The sequence below is a fragment of the Rattus norvegicus genome, chromosome 9 (genome assembly GCF_021556685.1).
Source record: "Rattus norvegicus strain SHRSP/BbbUtx chromosome 9, alternate assembly SHRSP_T2T, whole genome shotgun sequence".
Lineage (NCBI taxonomy): Eukaryota > Metazoa > Chordata > Mammalia > Rodentia > Muridae > Rattus > Rattus norvegicus.
In genome coordinates this window covers 90,117,448-90,135,464 of record NC_141542.1, presented here as the reverse complement: position 1 = coordinate 90,135,464, position 18,017 = coordinate 90,117,448, and the positions used below count along the sequence as shown (strand labels likewise).

Genomic DNA, 18,017 nt, shown 5'->3' with positions numbered 1-18,017 from the left:
TCAGGAAATTAGCATACAATAAAATAATTTATGTGCGAGGCAATGTTCAGATCTCAGATAACAAATGCAGCCAATTAGCCAGAATAATCCAGTCTTACTGACACAATCATTTCCATGTAAGAAGCCAGACCTGCCAAACTCAGAGAAACAGATCCTTTGTGATTTTTCCTGGAGCCCCAGGATCATGGAGCTGCCAGGGGAAAGGAAATGAATGCCCTTTTCAGTCCTCTTTAATTTCTTGGCCCCATATTCATCAAGATACTGAACATTTTCAGAAGGGGTCGGCTTCTTCCCGTCATTCTCTACCCCAGACCTTTTGCTCTCTAGAGGCTATTTAATGAGACATAACCAAGTTCAATTTTCCCTGAAATACCAACTGGGTTTGTCTTTGAGCTTCACTCCCAGGCTCAGGTCTCCAGTTTCTTGTTTAATGTCATAATTAGAAGAAAGTCTTGAGAAGATTTTTGTCCTGACTGAACAGATTTTTGACCAGCCAACTAGCAAGCCATGCATTGTCCTCATCCTTACACTCCCTGCAATATGGCTCCTTGTGTGGGACAAGGCTGTGACCTGGATAGCTTCCAAACTGGCTGGAAGAAAGTGTGTGACTTCAATGTGGTAAGGGCAGCTTGACCCTAAAAACATGTGGCTTCTCATACTCTGTTTATCAGCAAGAAGGCTCTATCTCCCTCGCTCGCTCCCCACTGCCTATTGGCTTCCTTCTTGTTTCTTCTCTATGCCTGTCCATTGGAAGGCATGTGGTTTGAATCCCTTGACAGAGCTAGGTCTGATCAGAAGTGGGGAGGGGCGACCTTTGGATATCACTCAGTGGTAGAACATTTTCCTACCATGCCCAAGGCTTTAGGTTCAATCTCTAATGTGTGTGTGTGTGTGTGTGTGTGTGTGTGTGTGTGTGTGTGTGTGTGCGCGCGCTCATGTATGTGTACATGCTCGCTAGCACTCTCTGTCTCTGTCTCTCTCTGCCTCTGTGTCTCTCTCTCTGTCTCTCTGTCTCTCTCTCCCTCTGTGTGTGTGTGTGTGTTTTAATTTAAAAACAATCAAAGTGAAAAGAGAACTTGTGCAAAGGATAGAGAAAAACTTTTCTCAAAGTAGCTTTCAAGTCTTCACAGATCTGGACAGAGACAGGAAATTATTCTGAGTGCAATTTTTCTACCATGTTTTTTTAGGTTGTTGTCAACATTGTGTGTTTTAGTGGGCAGACTTGTTAAGTCTCTGAAATATCACATGGTTCCCTTAAAACCTTTGAATTCATTTATCGATTCTTCTATTTACCAAACACTGCAGGTTCATAATGAATGACCTGTTAAAGAAGCACAAGTGGGTTTACTCAAGTGTCTTGAAATGTTTACACATTCACTGAATCTGTTTCAGAGCATGGGCATTTCCATGGGCTTGAAGCGATTTGTGTTACCTTCCAATTATGTAATTCTGATCATTACCCAAATCAGAAAGAATCTGGGCCTTATACTGTTTGGATTCAGTAGCACCTAGTCTCAAAGTTAAAAATAAAGAGCTTATGAATGCATATTGTGTCATCTAGTTTGATAGTACCAGAAGAATCCAGTCAAGGCTACATGTAATTACTGATGTAACTGAGTTTGTATCTGCTCATGTCCAAATTTACCTTTGCCTCACTTCTTTTCTTTTCTCTTTCCATATGATTCCTGACCTTATGGATCAGTAAGACAACTTTTATTATGTTTTTTCTATAGAAATGATCTCATAAAAGAAATAACTCTGGATATTGCAGCCTGTGGCATTAGTTTATTACAATTAAAAACTAACAGAGTGGGGATGTAGCTCAGTTGGTAGAATGAACCTAAGTTTAGTCTTGGGCACCACAAATACTGGGTATGGTGGCAGTCTCCTGTAATCCAAGTGCTGAGGCTGTAGCATAGAAGAATCAGAAGCTCAAGGTCATCGTTGGTAACAAGCAGATAAATAAATAAGCATGTTCTTTATTTTATACAAGAGGATTAGAGATACAGCTCCCTGGGAGATCATATGCCTATCATGTAAGAAGCTTTTGGCTCAATGGCCAGTACCATAAAATAAAGTAAAAAACAAAAAACAAAAACTCTTTATCCTAGGTTGGAACTGTAAGTCAGTAGAAGAGGGCTTGCCTACTATGTGAGGCACTGGGTTTGATTCACAGGCACACACAACATAATTAAAACCGCAACAACAACAACAACTAGTATTTTACCATTCCCCAAGAGTAGCTAGACTATTTTAAATGTATTTACTTGGCCTTTGTGAAGCATTAGTTTTATAATTAATCTTAATTTTAATTTTCAGACTCCATAAAACATTATATGATTGTCTTTAAAAACAAAATAAATTGCCCACACATTTGTCTTTTATGTTGTTCTTTATCCTTTCCTGAATTTCCATGGTATCATCTGGGACGGTTTTTATATGTGTAAGGAATACTCTGTAGTATTTCCTATAATGCATTCCTTGCATTGCCAAATTCTACTCTTGTCTTTATTTCTGATTTGTTTTGTTGAAAGTGTCTTTCACTGAGTATAGAATTATGTCTGATATTTCATTCTTTTTGTGCTACACATAACCTTGTCTCCTCATTCTATTGTCTCTTGGCTTTCATAATTTTGGTTGAAAAGTCAGTTATCATTCTTATTGCTCATTGGAAGACAAACAAACCTACCCCATGCCCCCATGTCATTGAAGTTTTCTCTTTTGATTTCCAATTTAGACACCCTATACTTGGATAAGCTTTGCACTTATTTTCCTTAAAATGCATGGATATATTAAAGTCCACGTGGCCTTTGACAGGTTTTGAATATTTTTGTTCATTATTTGTTCCAATGTTGCCTCTTTTACCATCTTCTCTGTTACTTCCTCTGAAATTCCATTTGTATAAATGCTGCTTCCAATTTTTTTCTATTATTTGACCCTTCCCTGTACCTCAATTTGCATCTTATTGAGCTATTAATTTTAGAAATGACACTTTTTTATTTTCAAACATTTATTTGGTGCTTTAAAAACACATATAACTTCAGAAAGCCTCTTTATTTATTTTTTTAAAGATTTATTTATTTATATAACTACACTGTAGCTGTCTTCAGACACACCAGAAGAGGGCATCAGATCTCATTACAGATGGTTGTGAGCCACCATGTGGTTGCTGGGATTTGTACTCAGGACCTCTGGAAGAGCAGTCAGTGCTCTTAACCACTGAGCCATCTCTCCAGCCCCAGAAAGCCTCTTTAAATTGTTTCTGTTTTATTCTCTGCTATCTTTTCCCTTGTTTTCTTGAAAATGTTAATTATACTTATTTTGAAGTACATGACTTCTAACTTCAGTTTTTGATTAATTTGTGACTTTGCTGCTATTACAGAGTATATTTTGCACATGAAGAACCACAGATTCTTCACCTGAGATTCACATCTAACAAGTGGGGTCTTCTTTCCTCCAGTAGAGCAGGCAAGTATTTGATCATTTCAACACAAGAGCAGTTGAACTTGGTCTGGCTTAAGACCTCATTCACTAAGGATTACTATGAGTGGCCACGTGTGGCTCTCTGGCTTTTAATTAAGAGGCTTATCCTTGAAGGTGGTGAGAATTTTAATCTACAGTTGACCTGTAATAGATACCATATACAAATCAGATTATAAAATATAAACTCTCATATGGTATTTTTCATCTTGAATCTTCTTCTTTTGCATCTTTATCCTATTGCCAAAGCCAATATTAAGTGGAACCATTTGACATTGTACAATACTTTTGAAGGCTTTAATGTAGAATGTATTTAGGGCTCTGATTTTTAGTTTGCAATTTTAACAAATGATATCATCTAGAAATAAATAAGATACATGCACAGATACAATGAAGAATAATTTATGATGAAAAATAATTTATGATTCTATAATATATTCTGATATTATTCCATCCTCACAATTTGGAGTTGACTTTAAAGCAGATATAAATTCCAATCGATACAAAAAGACAATTTGAAAGTGGAAATGTTTGTGAGTGGCCAAACTTCCCATGATCTTGGTTTCCATTAGCTTACAACAAAGTATAGAGAAAAATAGCTAACCCTGGAATTCAAGGAAGCATATTTCATATCTATTTCAACTCACTAGAGCTATTTCTAGGAGTGAGGAATCCCAAGTCTTCACGGGGACATTGTTAGACTTTTAGAGTGTGTGTGTGTGTGTGTGTGTGTGTGTGTGTGTGTATGTGCGCATGCGTGCGCGTGTGTTTAACAGACACAGTGGGCACCAGTTGGAATATTTTTCAATACTAGTAGTCTTCACACAAAACTTCATGATGGAACATTTTGAGAGAACAATTGCTTCCTAGAATCTGTCCCCAAAGGGGGTATTTAGAGACCTCTTCTTTGCAAGTAGAGAATCTAGTCAGTTTTCCTATCAAGATTTAGTGCTTACTGATTTGTTCTGAGAAACTCTTAACCAGCAACCAGCTGTTGGAGATTCATCTGTGGATGCTACCCACAACTGTGTGCTGTCAACATTTAACAAAAGCTTGCCTCAGAAGAGAGGGTCTGAATTCTGTGTTTGGTACAAGTTTGTGTGTCTAAATCAATATATATTCTCACCCTTTCTTTGTTCTTTGTTTAGAGTTATGTCACTTTGGCTTCTACAAAAATCTCCAAAACAAATTTAAAATAATTTGCTACATTCATACTATTTATTCTTCATGGTCTATGAATCTGAGTTCTTTCCTAGTCATACTCCAGATTTGTTTTTTTACTTTTCACTCTATGTGTCTTTACTTTATCCAGTTTTCATTATATTGCTTATATTTATTTTGTAAGCCACCTCAAATCTTACTGAGTATGTGGTAACATATAATAGTCAGCAAACTTTGAATTTATCTGAACTTTGTCTACATCTTTATAATCTAAGTTATTTAAAAGCACTCTTTTTGAATGATCAAAAGACATCTCACTATTAGCCCTCCCAATTTTTCCTTCTCCTTTCCTGACAAAATTTACTTTTATGGGCACTATCATTCTGAGTTTGCATAAAAGTCCACTCTTAATTGTGAAGATTAATGTTGATTGACAACTAGAATCACTTAGAGACAGATTTCTGTCAGGGAGTTTCTAGGTGGGGTGAATTGAGGTGGGTACACTTGCTCTAAATGTGGGCGGCATGATTTCACAGGGTAGGGTCCAAAACAGAATGAAATGAAGGAAGTGTAATACTGGCATTTATTGTTCTCTGTTTTCACTCTTAGAATATATGACCAGCTACCTCAAGCAAGTTCTTACTGTCAGTAGCATGTTGGACTCTTCCTGAACCTGTGGGCTAAAACAAACCTGTCCTTCCTTAAACCACTCTTCAGCAAGTATTGGGTCACAGTAATGAGAAATACAATGAATGCACAGTCTCATATAGTCACCAGTCAGTTTTCCATTGCTGAGACAAAACACCAGAGCAAAACAGTTTAAAGGAGGAAAGGTTTATTTTAGGCCACAATTTCAGACATTTCAGTCATAAGCTCCTTTATTTCTAAGCTATGATATAGCAGGGCACATGGTAAATAGCAGGAGGCAGGACAAAATAGGGAAAGTTGATCAAAAAGGGTTAGAGAAGGGAAGGTCTTGGGAGGAAATACCCTTCAAAGATGGCTCCCACTCACCTATTTCCTTCAAGGAGGACCCATTCTTCCTTCCTAACAGCCTAACCATTTCTGAGTGGATGAATAAAATTAATGTCCTCATGGGTTCATCTCTGCTTAATAACATCACCACAGCAGTTGGCATCAAGCCTTCAAAGCAAGAAAATTTAAAGACATCTTATATCCAAATCCATATTCACAAGTTTGATATAAATCAAATATGTAGACAAAATAGATTAAACAAACCAGAGAAGACATTTGAGGGTAGTAACGCCTCCCTGGTTGTTTAAGTGTCTTTTTTAGTGATTTAAGAAAGAGAACTTTAAAAAAAAAAGCAAAACTCTAGAATGTATCAGATTCTAAACCTTGGAGAATCTACGGGATGGAGCCTGGCCAGACGCAGGAAGGAGAAGGTGTCAGCAGATGTTGAGATGCTGTTTGGGTTGGAGCATCTTCCACTATGAAATCTTGGGTAAAAGAACTGATTCCTAAACCAGATGTCAAAACTCAGCCCAGAATTAACACAAGGACTACTTTTCCATTTCAAGGCAACCCCACAGAAGAATGAAGCAGAGAGAATCATGGTAACCAGCTGAGGCTAGATATTGGCATTCTCATTAGGGGGCATCTGTAATAGGGAAGTGTTTCCCTTGAGAGACCAGTGAACATTGCTTTGCCATGAGAGCCAGCAACAAGAAAGGACTTGTTTTGGAGCCTGAGGAAAGGAACTAATGAATGCACCAAGAAACCATTACTTTATGAGTATAAGTGAGGCCCAACTGGCCTTCATGGAAAATTCCTTCAGATAAGCTTGGAGGACTCTGTGGTGCAGCAGTAAGTGTGTCAGCATGGTGTTTCTCCTGTTGCCAAATGTGTATGAGGGAACCCAAACTCTACCTTCCTTCCAAATCCATAAAAACCCACAGTCAAATCATATTCAAGCATCAGCATTGCTATTCAGATGACAAACAGTTGAGGGCTAAGTGGGAGGGCCAACACTTGATTTCCCGGACTTCCCAGTCTTTCTATTGATTGGCTCCTTCCAGCTCAATTTCTAAATCCAGGAACTGGATTTTTAAAGAGCAAGGAAAGAAGAGCAGAGATTCTCTTCATTGTCTTAGATATGCAAATATTTCTGGGGAAAAGAACAACCATGAGCAGACGGGAAAACACAAGGGAGACAGTGTCTTCCCTTGAAGTGAAATTATTTTATTTAGAAACACAGGTAGGGATGTGCAATGGTAACCAAGTCTCCATCACGTCTTCTCCCCTTCCTCTACCTCCTCCTTTTCTTCCTCCTCTTCCTCCTTTTCTCCTTTTCCTCATCCTCTTCCCTTTTCTTCCCCTCTTCCTCTGGGTAATGAGAAAGCTGGACACTCAATAGGTAGAAAGAACAACATGAGGACTGTACATGGGCAAAGGTAAGCCTTAGATCCAAATTACCACAATTGAGAGGTATGACTGTGGAGCCATAGTTAGGAGTCATTTACAAAGTCACTAGGGCGTGACAAGGTGAACTACAAATGGTTGCCTAAAGGGCCATGGATCTGGCTGGCTCTGGTCAAGTGGTCATGGTGGTTGAACTTGGACCTGAATGTCATTTCTCTTCTCAGGTATAACATTTCTCAATTCTGAGTCAGACCTCGTGCTCATTGAGTTGTCAACCTATCTGCCCCAGGGGAAGTGGTCCTCCAATGGGATTGCTGGAGAGAAGAGCCTGCTGAAGCCTTTCTACAAGTGTGGAGTCAGGGAAGCTTACACAATAGAGCAAGTGCAGGGTTTGAGGTGCCATAAAATGTGTCTGGACCTTTGTGAGGGAGACATGGGAGGCTTTAAGAAAACCCACCCAATCTATGTCAGTGACTTAGTTTTTAACTATCCTTATAGCTCTGGGCACAAAGCCCTACTAAGACGCTTGCAAGTTGGAGTTAGTTCAAGTAAAGTAAGTTGATGCTGTGATGCTGGGGGTCAGAAGAAAACTAGATGGCAATCCGAATACTTACCCTAGAAACAATTTATTTTACTCTGTCTGTTAGGGCCACTCGCAGGTAGACATAGGCAGTGATGGAAGACGACAAATGATAAGGAGAACTATCCAGGAGTCTTAACTACTTCTTTCCTTGTGTAACAGAATACCCAGACAAAGCAGCTTAAGAATGGGAGGGTTTATTTTGGCCCACAGTTTTGGTGTACAGTCAGTGGACCATGGCAGGGGAGTGCCTGAGTGGTGGGTGCCTGAGGCACTGGTCCCATTGTATTCACAGGTGAGAAGAAGGGAAGGACGAATACCATACTTAACCAGATTTTCTGGGGTAGCCTAAGACCCCAGCCCAAGGAATGGTGGCACCCACCTTAAGGCTATGTCTTCTCACCTCAACTAATATTATCAAGATAACTTGTGGCTGGTGTGGCTGGAGGCCTGTCTTATAGGGATTCCAGATCCTGTCAACTTGAAGGCTAACAGTAACCATCACACCAATCAATCTCCATTTGGAACAAAAGAACAAAGCAGGGGATAACACGAAGGACGGGGTTGTCAGAAAAAAACAGACATAGATTTATCCATCTTTTCAGAGCAATAACTTTATCTAGAGACAACAGGAAGTCAGGAGAAGTCTTGAGGCAAGACCTCCCCAAGGCCCCATTGGCCATCCTATTGGCTGTGTAAGAGAAGCTCTGGCATTCATAAAGGAGAGAACGAAACAGTGACCATGGTGAGATGATTTAGTCATATTGATGACAAAACATATATCCTATAAGACATATTTCTCTTAAATCACTTACCAGTACTGTGCAGACCTGTGGAACAATGCCAAATATTTACTCATAATTAAAAGAACAGGACTAAGGCTGTAGCTCTGTGGTAAAGTGCTTGCCTAGCTTGTGCAAAGTACTGAGTTAAATCTCAATGAGAACTGAGAGACTGGGCTGTTACCTGCTGTGCAGTTTACTGGAACCCCACAGGTAAACCTGGCTGTCTCCTTGGCTCAGGTATTTATCTGGTGGCCATTTGAGTTCGAGTTGCTTTCTGTATAAACATATTTTGCTTTTGATTTGACTTGCTTTGCTTTGACGTGACAGTTTGAGTCCACAAAGCCCATTTCTTCCTGGCCACTCTCTCCAGCTGGAACCCATCTTGCTAGAGCCTGTCTGATTGTCAGTGTGGGGCCTCAGAGCCCTGTCTCTGAACCATACAGAATCTGTTTTCTCTCCAGGAGAGCTAAGTGTTAACACTGTCCTGGGAACATTAACCTTGCAGGAAGATTGATAGAGTTCAGAGTGCAGAGGATAAAGCTTGCCTGGGAGGACCAGGGGAGGGTTGAGCTGTGGCAGAGGGCCTGAGGCAGAGGGAACCAAAAAGACTGCTCAGAGAATTTCTGCTTTCCCTAATGCCTCTTCTATCTTTATTTTAAATACAGTTTGATGTCTGTATAGAAATGTGAAGATAGATGAAGAAACTAAACCATACGAGATGCTAAAACATCTGGATCTGGAAGTGCAGCAAGATGGATAAAATTGGATTTCCCAGGGACAGCACCCATAGAGTTGGCAGGCTTCTGAGGACAGGCTACACTGGGGGAGGAGTGCAGATGCAGGTGGACAATGGGAGAGCCTCAGGGGTCTGCTTGAATAGCAATGGTTGTTAAAATTCCTTTCTTTCCAAAGAGGCTGAGCCTGTCGACAATGTCATTCATTTTCCTAAGAGAGGGTGCAGCAAACTATTTTTGCAAAGTGAAAAGCTGAGAGCATCCACCAAGGGCCACTGGCTTCCATGATTTCTCCGTTGTACATTTAAATGAGTTAGAAAGTAAACATTTATAGAAATACACCAAAGCATTATGCTGTCAGGAACATCTACAGTAAAGTCTACCTCCAGTGTCTTTTCAACCTAGTAACTTTGTTTCTGAAGTGGCTGAGTCTTTTGTGCAGACTTGATTTTATCTTCTGTATAAAAACCTCTCATGTTTCCTTTTATATGTGGCCTGAAGCGAGTCAGAGAGATAGTTGAAGTGATAAGCTATCCTTTATAAATACATTATTATCAAGCGATCAAATGCAATTCAGCTAATTACTCATTGTCTCAGGAATATCATGGGCTGTTGATAATAACAGGTATTATCTCTTTTTAATACTGCTACCACCATGAATGTTGATTATGTGAAAATGACAGTGGTCAAACGGACAGCATTTAAGGGATTACTGAAGAAGCACGAGACAATTATCAGCAATCCAAGGCATTCTTCTATCAAAAGTGTTTTCAGCTAATTTGGATTATACTATTTGAGTAGGAAAGATAAAAATCAGAAGACAGAACCTGGTAGGTATTAGAAAAGAGATACTTTATACATTCGTTTGCAGACAAATACAGTTTCAGCCATTTATAACCTGAATGGGTTCCAGGGAATGAATGTTTACCTGTCCCCCAATTCATATCCTGAACTCACCCCTTCTGCATTGGTACTTGGGGGCTTATGTTGTGAAGATATGGTTCTGATGATGGTACTAAGGCTTTTAAAAGAAGGAACCATCATTTGGGGATGTTCATAACACAGAGTGGTGACCTATTGAAGACATCAGCAAAGTGAGCAGAGGATCTTTACCAGACACTCTGTCTCCTATTAACCTGGTTTCTAGTTGCTGTCCCCAAGAACTGTGAGAAATTAATGCGTTTAAGTTACCTGCTCTCTGGCTATAGTAGGCCAGGCTGACTGCAATCATCACTGTGTTCTATACACTTTTCATAGCAAGATATTTTGACTGGTTGGAGGGTTTTTAATGTAGATGCTCCCAACAGCGTAGTGCTTTGGTGTGTTCTATAACTGTCTACTTTCTATAGCAGAGGGCTTCTCCCCAGTTCTTTGTTCACCACACTCTGAGATACAAAGTTTGCTTCTGAGTTGAGGAGTTCTAGGCAAGTGGTTTTGGTTAGTCCTCCTTTCCTTTCTATCTCTGTAGCCATGGTTATGTGAAGGAATGGAGACACATGCATTGCCCCTGACCATGTCAAGAGATTAGACTGTTCCCAGCTGAGGATAAACCACAGACCAGGGCAAGGAGGCTACAGAGAATGAATACTCTCTAAGGAAGGGGCCACAGAAACTAACAAACAAGGCTCCACCCCTGCAGTTAAGTCAGGAGCAAGGAGTACTGAAAACAAACACCAAGATGCTTAAGCTGGAACTCACCCAGACCCAAATGAGCAGGTGTGTCCTATGAATAAAGTGATGGAGCTATTTTGGCATAAATAGGGTCACACACTGGTATTCGAGCAGCGGCAGAAGACATTTCATCGTTGTTGTTCACTGCATTAGGCTGGGAAACGGACTTATGTTTTTGTCATCTCCAGGTCACCATCACTTTGCAGATTGCTTGAATGCTTGGAAGATCACCTGAGTGCCTGCACCAATCCTGTGTCCATCTTATGTTGAAGGGAGCATCGAGGCTCTTTCCATGATTAAGATGATTGAGCAGAAAGGATCCATTCACAGCTCCGGCAACATCTCTGGAATAACTGTGTGAAGGAACTCTGCCAAGAGCTGGAATTGCAGTTAACATAGAAGCTTGAGGCATAGATAGCTGTACCATCTGGTTAATAACTGCCATTTGAAGGAGTCTGCAACACAGTGTGACCAATTGCCTCAGTGTGTCCAGGTCTATCCTAGTTTCCTGAGGCACATACTTCCCATCTTACAAGTGGAAATAGAGCAAAAACCATATACACAGGCTCTTGGGATTTGAATGTGAAATGATGCTCAAATGTTGGACTACTTATCCTCACTTTGGGGAGCAGCTTGGAGCACAGATATCTGTACCATCTGCTTAGAAACTTCCATTTGAAGAAGTTTGCAATATGGTGTGATCAAGTTGCTTCGGAGGTAAAGGACTTTTAAGACTGTGGCCTTGTTAGCAGGAAAAGGTAGCTGGGGGTGGGCCTGGAAGATGATCTCTACCTTAATTCCAGCTAAGCACTCTGGTTCCTGGTTCTGCAAGATGTGAACAAATGTCTTAGTCAGGGTTTCTATTCCTGCACATAAACATTATGACCAAGAAGCAAATTGGGGAGGAAAGGGTTTATTCTGCTTAGAAGTCTACATTGCTGTTCGTCACCAAAGGAAGTTAGGACCAGAATTCAAGCAGCTCAGGAAGCAGGAGCTGATGCAAAGGTCATGGAGAGATGTTACTTACTGGCTCAGCTTGCTTTCTTGTAGAACCCAAGACTACCAGCCTAGGGATGGCCCCACCCACAATGGGCTCTTCCACCCTTGATCACTAATTGAGAAAATGCCTTACAGCTGGATCTCATGAAGGCATTTCCTCAAGGAAAGCTCCTTTCTCTGTGATAACTAAGCTTGTGTCAAGTTGACATACAAAATCATCCAGTACAACAAGTCACGTTATAACCTCTCAATGTCACTGAATGAGACCCACCATGCCTTTCTTGTAATGATAGACCAATACCTCTAAAACAGCAGTTCTCAAAGAGTAGGTCATGGCCTCTTTGGGGTACAAAGAGTATCACATATCAGATATCCTGCGTATCAAATATTTAATTATGATGATTCATAACATAGCAAAATTATAGTTATGAAGTAGCAATGAAAATAATTTTATGGTTGGGATCTTAACAATATGAAGAACTGTATTAAAGGGCTGCAGCATTAGGAAGGTTGAGAGCCACTGCTTTAAAACATTATCATTGTGTCACAGTGACACAATGACCGAAGTTAACTGGACTGGATGGGTCTGAATAACACAACACTTAAGTCAGTCTGGGAAGGCCCACCCACCCAGTCTGTCACTCATTATCAATTTCAACTTGCATGTGTTGAGAAAGCATCTTCTTAGACTCCTAGCTGGATTAGCTCACTGGGCTAACCTGGTACAAGGAATTGGACATTTTGGTGGGCCAACATCGAGAAGGATAGATTCGAGAAAGACTAGAGTAGATTATGTATGATCTCTAGCACCTGGCACTGACCCCCTTCCCTCCACTTCATATATTTTCTCCCTCAAGACAGGATATGGTGAAGTGGATTCTGTCCAAGAGGAGAGCGAGGGCCTTCAGGAAAAACAGGTCTCTATTCAGGGAAATAAAGCCTTGAAACATCTCTGGATTGCCCATTAAGCAGCACTGTAAGAGGTGGACTGATTCTTGCCCCATGGAAACTCTTCATGATGAAGGGTTAATGCAGGACTTTTAAAAAGTGCCCCCTGTTTCCAAACTGAATAGTTTGTCTAGAAGGAGGGATTTTGTTTTCTTTTCAGACTGGACCTAAATTTGGCATCCTATGGAAGTTTTACTTTATTCCATCAGCACTCAGCCAAGTCTCCTGGGTCAGGAACAGCAGCTGAGAAAAGTTGAATGAATGGCCCATTTTCTCTCTTCATTCCTATCCTTAATTCCATATGTTTCTCAATTTCTCACTTATAAATTTAATTAGATAAATATTTTTAAATGTGGAAGGTGGAGACTTTGAGAACTCGATGGATTTGAAATAAACTTTTGTGGCTCGTGGCACTTTCAGCCTCTGCTATGCATTTAGAGAAACAAGCAGTGGAGAGCCATTGTAAGGAAGAAGGATCGGGGTTTACTGGAAGAGATCTTTGTGCCTAAACACCGGGGTAGGGAAGCCATAGGAATGTGGATAGCCCTGGGAGATAACACTCTTACAATAAGTGGGTAATTGTGTTTATGGGAATGGAGATATTTATATGATTGGTTTCTTGGATTAACTTCAGGGAAATGAGAAAACGCTCACTGAGTGTTTACTTGGAATTTCGTTAGAGGTGCACTTTGTCTCCTGTGTCAGCACCAGATCCCCAGGAATGAGACTGCAGATGTCTTAGACAAGGTTTCAGGGAAATGCCTCAAAGTGATCCAAAAGGGAAACAAAGCTTGCGCTTGCTCGAGCCTAATGTTACAGGAGGTGCTAACTCAGTGTTTGTTGACTGTGTGGCCTTCAGCCAGGAAGTGAAACTCTAAGCATTTAGCGGGCTTTTAGAATGAGGCTTCCTTTTCATGGAGGTGTGGATGGGACGGGCTAGCAACTCTGAAACTACTCTCTGAATTTTAGCACTGAGCAAAAACCAGGGATCTCTACTGTAGACAGTGTTCTCATTTTCACAGAAGGCCCCCTTATTCTCATGTTAATGATAAGAGAGAGAATAAATCCAATGGTATCAAGTTAGCGCTGGAGTTCTCTCATGAGCTCATATTCCGAACATAGACCTCCAGAGGGACTGATTGATGTGTCTGGTTATAAATATGGAGATGAAGACCCACTACAGGCGCGTGCATTTGTGTGTTTGTATTCTAGCTCTATCATTTTATGAGGCCTACCTAACAGTAATGAGTCATGGTAGCAATGAACATGTCAAGCATCCAGGCTCAGTTCTTAAACACATTCTCTACTAAGAGGAATTTGAACTCTTTGAAGAACTGGTGGACTCCGTGCCCAAGGGAAGAAAAGTAAAAGACAAGCCTACAGCATCTTTTCAGTTTAGAAAGTAACAAGAGACTCAAAACAAGATGAGAGAAAGGACAGAGGTTTCAGCTTGTGGGAGCTTCTATTGGTCAGCTCTGAGAGCGAGCTAGATAAGGGGTTAATTATTATTTTAAATATTGTAGCTTATTGACTGAAAGCGAAATCCACTGTCAGCTAAAGGAGAATGAGGGAAAGGCCATCTTTCTATCCAAAAGCCAACTAATACACGAAGCAGGGATGATGAAATGAAAAAATTACCATTTGGCAGAAGGAGCGTGTGGGTCTAGACAGTGAGGGTTTTCCAAACCAGTTTATAGGATCTCCATGAAGCTGCTGACTGACCTTTGAGGAGCAAAGTATTCGAGTTTTTGCAGGACTAATTATAAACCTAGGCAGTGACATGTCTCACTAATGGGACTGTGTCAAAGGCTACCATTTAGGATGATGTGTTGGGTGTGGATGTAGGGTCCCTGCCCTGCCATGAACACTGGTGATTTCACCCCATGTTCATACTGAGCCTAAACACTGAAGGCAAGTTAAAGAGTCCCTTATAACTTAGTCAGGTCCTTTGGCTCTAATAGACACCAGTTTGCTCAGAGGTATCGAGCACATATTGTCTCACCTACAGACTCTTGAGCTATGTCGTGTTTATAAGGTAAATGGGGTAAAAGAACAAAGTGGTTGGGGAGATGCTCAGTCATCAGTGCCTGTTGTGCAAGCCTGTGGTCTTGAGTTCAGTCCCTGAGAACCAACATCAAAGTTGGTCTTAGCAGCATACACTTGTAACTCCATTGCTGGGGAGGCAGAGAAAGACAGATCCTTGTGGTCAGTCAAATTGATGAGATCTAGGTCCCAGTGAGAGAGCCAGTCTCAAGAAACAAGATAGAAAGCATTTGAAGAAGGACTCCTGAGGTTGGCCACTAGCCTCCACAGGCATAGACACCAATGTACACCCATGTATTTGCATGCACTCTTGCACACACACACACTTGATAAACCAGTCACCCAGGAGACAGGAAAAAAATACCTGTTTCCATGTTATAATCTAGTTTTACTGCAGGACAGAAAGGTGGGAGTGTGTTGCTGCTCATAATCTGGAGAAATTCACAAGTTCATTCAGCTCTGCTCAATTCTGTCTTCTCTCCCATGTAGGTATGACGGGGAACGTGCTCTATGAAACAGAACCCTAGAAACACTTACTGAATTTGAACTTTGTGTTGCTTTCTGATATCCGTGCTTGGGATTCTGAATGACTCCAGTTGGATTTGATTGGACCCAGGGTAGCGAGAGAAATGAGGGGACAAGGCATACACATGGCGCATAAGCAGGTCAGCCAACCTCATAAACAGGCACCTCACTAGAAACATCTGCACAGCCTTTTAGTGAAGAGTTGGGTATCTAGAGCTATCATGATTGAGTGGGAAGGAGATCACTGCCTCCCTCAGGAGGCCTTCCTGAGATTTGTGAGATGGCAAGAATGAGATTGGGAAGTGGGGAGACAGAAGGCCTCGTCCTGTCCTGAGCATCGAGTCCCTGCTGGCTCTCAGAGTCTGCTCACTCTTGCAAGGTCACACACTTTTATTTATGTTACAGTCAGGCTGAAAGAGACATGGAGCACTCTGGGGGTATTAACCAGGAAGAAATACAATTCAGATTTAAGCAGAGGAAAGAGAAGCCTCAGCCAGCTGCATGGGAACAGGAAGGACATTACATGCTACTTTAGCTGGTCTCTTTCCTGCTGGGGCAAGTCAATGCGTAAATGATAAAATTTATAGTGCATGGAGGGTTGAGAGCCAGACTCGCATCATTTGAGTCTGAATTCCGGTCCTGAATAGAGTGCTTATTGTCTCCCTTGGTCCCCCTCTTCCAATGGAACCAGTCTCTGCTGGGTAGCATCACAGAGTCTTCTCACAGAGTTGGAGGTATTAGCAAAGCAGGGCTTGGTTTGGAGAGTGAGACTTTGACACTGATCTTTAGTTAAAATGGTCTCTTCTCAGGAAGACTCATGACATCATACATTTCTAGAACAGGACAGATCTTCAAAAACATGAACTGCAAGTTTCCTATCCATAGTGGAAGGTGGAAACGGAAGGAAGAAGGCATGGTCCGGTCTTTCAGGAAGACTCTGCAGGAAGGATACCACGGACAAGGGCTGAAAATCTAAATCCAACTCTGAAAACATCACGGGACAGACACTGCCTTACCATGTACACACCCAGATGATCCAACTTTCATGTCAATGACAGTGTTCATCTGAAAAAGACCCAGCTTGACCCCTTACCTAAGTCACCTGAGAGATGGGAGCCAAATCCACTTCCTGTTCAGGTGTCATAGAAAGGAGAGCCCATTCTGTCCCTAGACTCAGTGCTGCCAAGACCCTGAGGGCTTGAGAAAAAGAATTCTAATGAAGTTTTTGTTTTGCTTTGTTTTGTTTTTCAAACAATAGTGACTTTGTTGGCACAATCATGAAGCCCTCAAAGCATGTGAGTGTGAGGGATGGTGGTGAGTAATGTGGTTTTAAAATGAAGTCTTGAGTATTGGCCCTTGCTTTTGAAGCACTTCTCTATCAACTGCCTCAGAGGATAAAATGAAATAGTTGGGCAAAGTGTTCAGTACTGTCTTTCTACTATTTGTTTAAAATGCATTGATGCTATCTCATCACTTCTGTTTCTAGAATAAATCAAAGCCAGCATTTTGATAGCTTTTTAAAGATGTGTGCGCATGTGCATATACGTGTGTGTGTGTGTGTGTGTGTGTTAAGTGTGCATGTGAAGGGGACAGAGGTCATTGTTGAATTCCTCTATTGTTTTCTGCCTTGTTGTCAAAAGCAAGGTCTCTCACTAAGCCTGCAGCTTACTCTCAGGACAAGAGCAGTGGGCCATCGGGATCTAGAAACACTTCTGTCTTTGCCTCCCCAGTGTTAGGGGACAAGCATGTACCATTTCACCCAGCCTTTTATATTTGCCGAGGATCTCACCATTGGTCTTCATGTTTGTGTGGCAATCGCTTTAATGAGATGGCTCCAGGGAAAGGCACTGTATCTCCTGCCAAGCCTGGCAACTTAAGTTTAATCTCTGAGACCTACAGTATGGAGAGTTGTAAGTTGAGCTCTGTCTTCTACATATGCACCAGGATGCCTGTGTGTCCCCAAATAAAATAAATAGATGTTTTACAAAGGAATTATGCATACATTTTCCTCTCTATCAAGAGATGATAGATGTCCTTGTGTCCTCTGCCATCAATCCTATGAATAAATGCAGGATAATCTGTTCAAAAATTAGAGGCACAAGTCCTGTGTTCCCCCATTGCCCTGACTGGCAGTTCATTAATCGACAGATAGCGAAGTGGGATTATTTTATATCTAAGCACTGCTGATCCTCTCTCTAGCCAGTTAAGGATGCTAATGAAGACTTGGTAAAGATCAACTGAGCTGATCTACATCTGAACTGCTCAATCTGTAGCATCAAGAGTTAAGTGAATGGTTGTACTTATGCCCTCAAGTTTTGAAGTTTGAGGTTTGTTATCAGCCTAAATAAACCTAAGCAGAATCTTGATGTGTTCATACCCCAAATAATCGAGCAATGACATACTAAAATGTTAAGAGACCTCCCTCCATTAGCCAAATTTGTTTTCATTAGAAGAGGTAGATTTATACAGAGGTAACCATTACACTCTTGCTTGGCCCCCATTTTCTGACAAGGGCTGCAATCTGTGACCCTAGAAAGGAGGCTGCTGGTTGGGTGCGGTAGGGAACTAGAATATGACCTGGTCTTGTTAATAGCACGCCCTATGCAACCTAGCCAATCAGCCTGTCTCTGCCCTCTTGGAAACTCTTACCACCCACTGTGTCCCAGACTAGAACACCCCACCCACCGGTCCTCCCTCTGAAACAAAGAT

General features: G+C 41.3%; 1 long non-coding RNA gene across 7 annotated transcripts; it reads left to right on the top strand.

Moving 5' to 3' along the window:
- Positions 1-380: 380 nt before the first annotated feature.
- On the top strand, positions 381-17,292 carry Pincl (pregnancy induced noncoding RNA like). 7 transcript variants are annotated; one of them, NR_110640.1, is given in 5 exon segments: positions 381-618; positions 3,383-3,468; positions 10,982-11,510; positions 15,273-15,448; positions 16,118-17,292. It is a non-coding gene; the product is annotated as a pregnancy induced noncoding RNA like (long non-coding RNA).
- Positions 17,293-18,017: the final 725 nt, after the last annotated feature.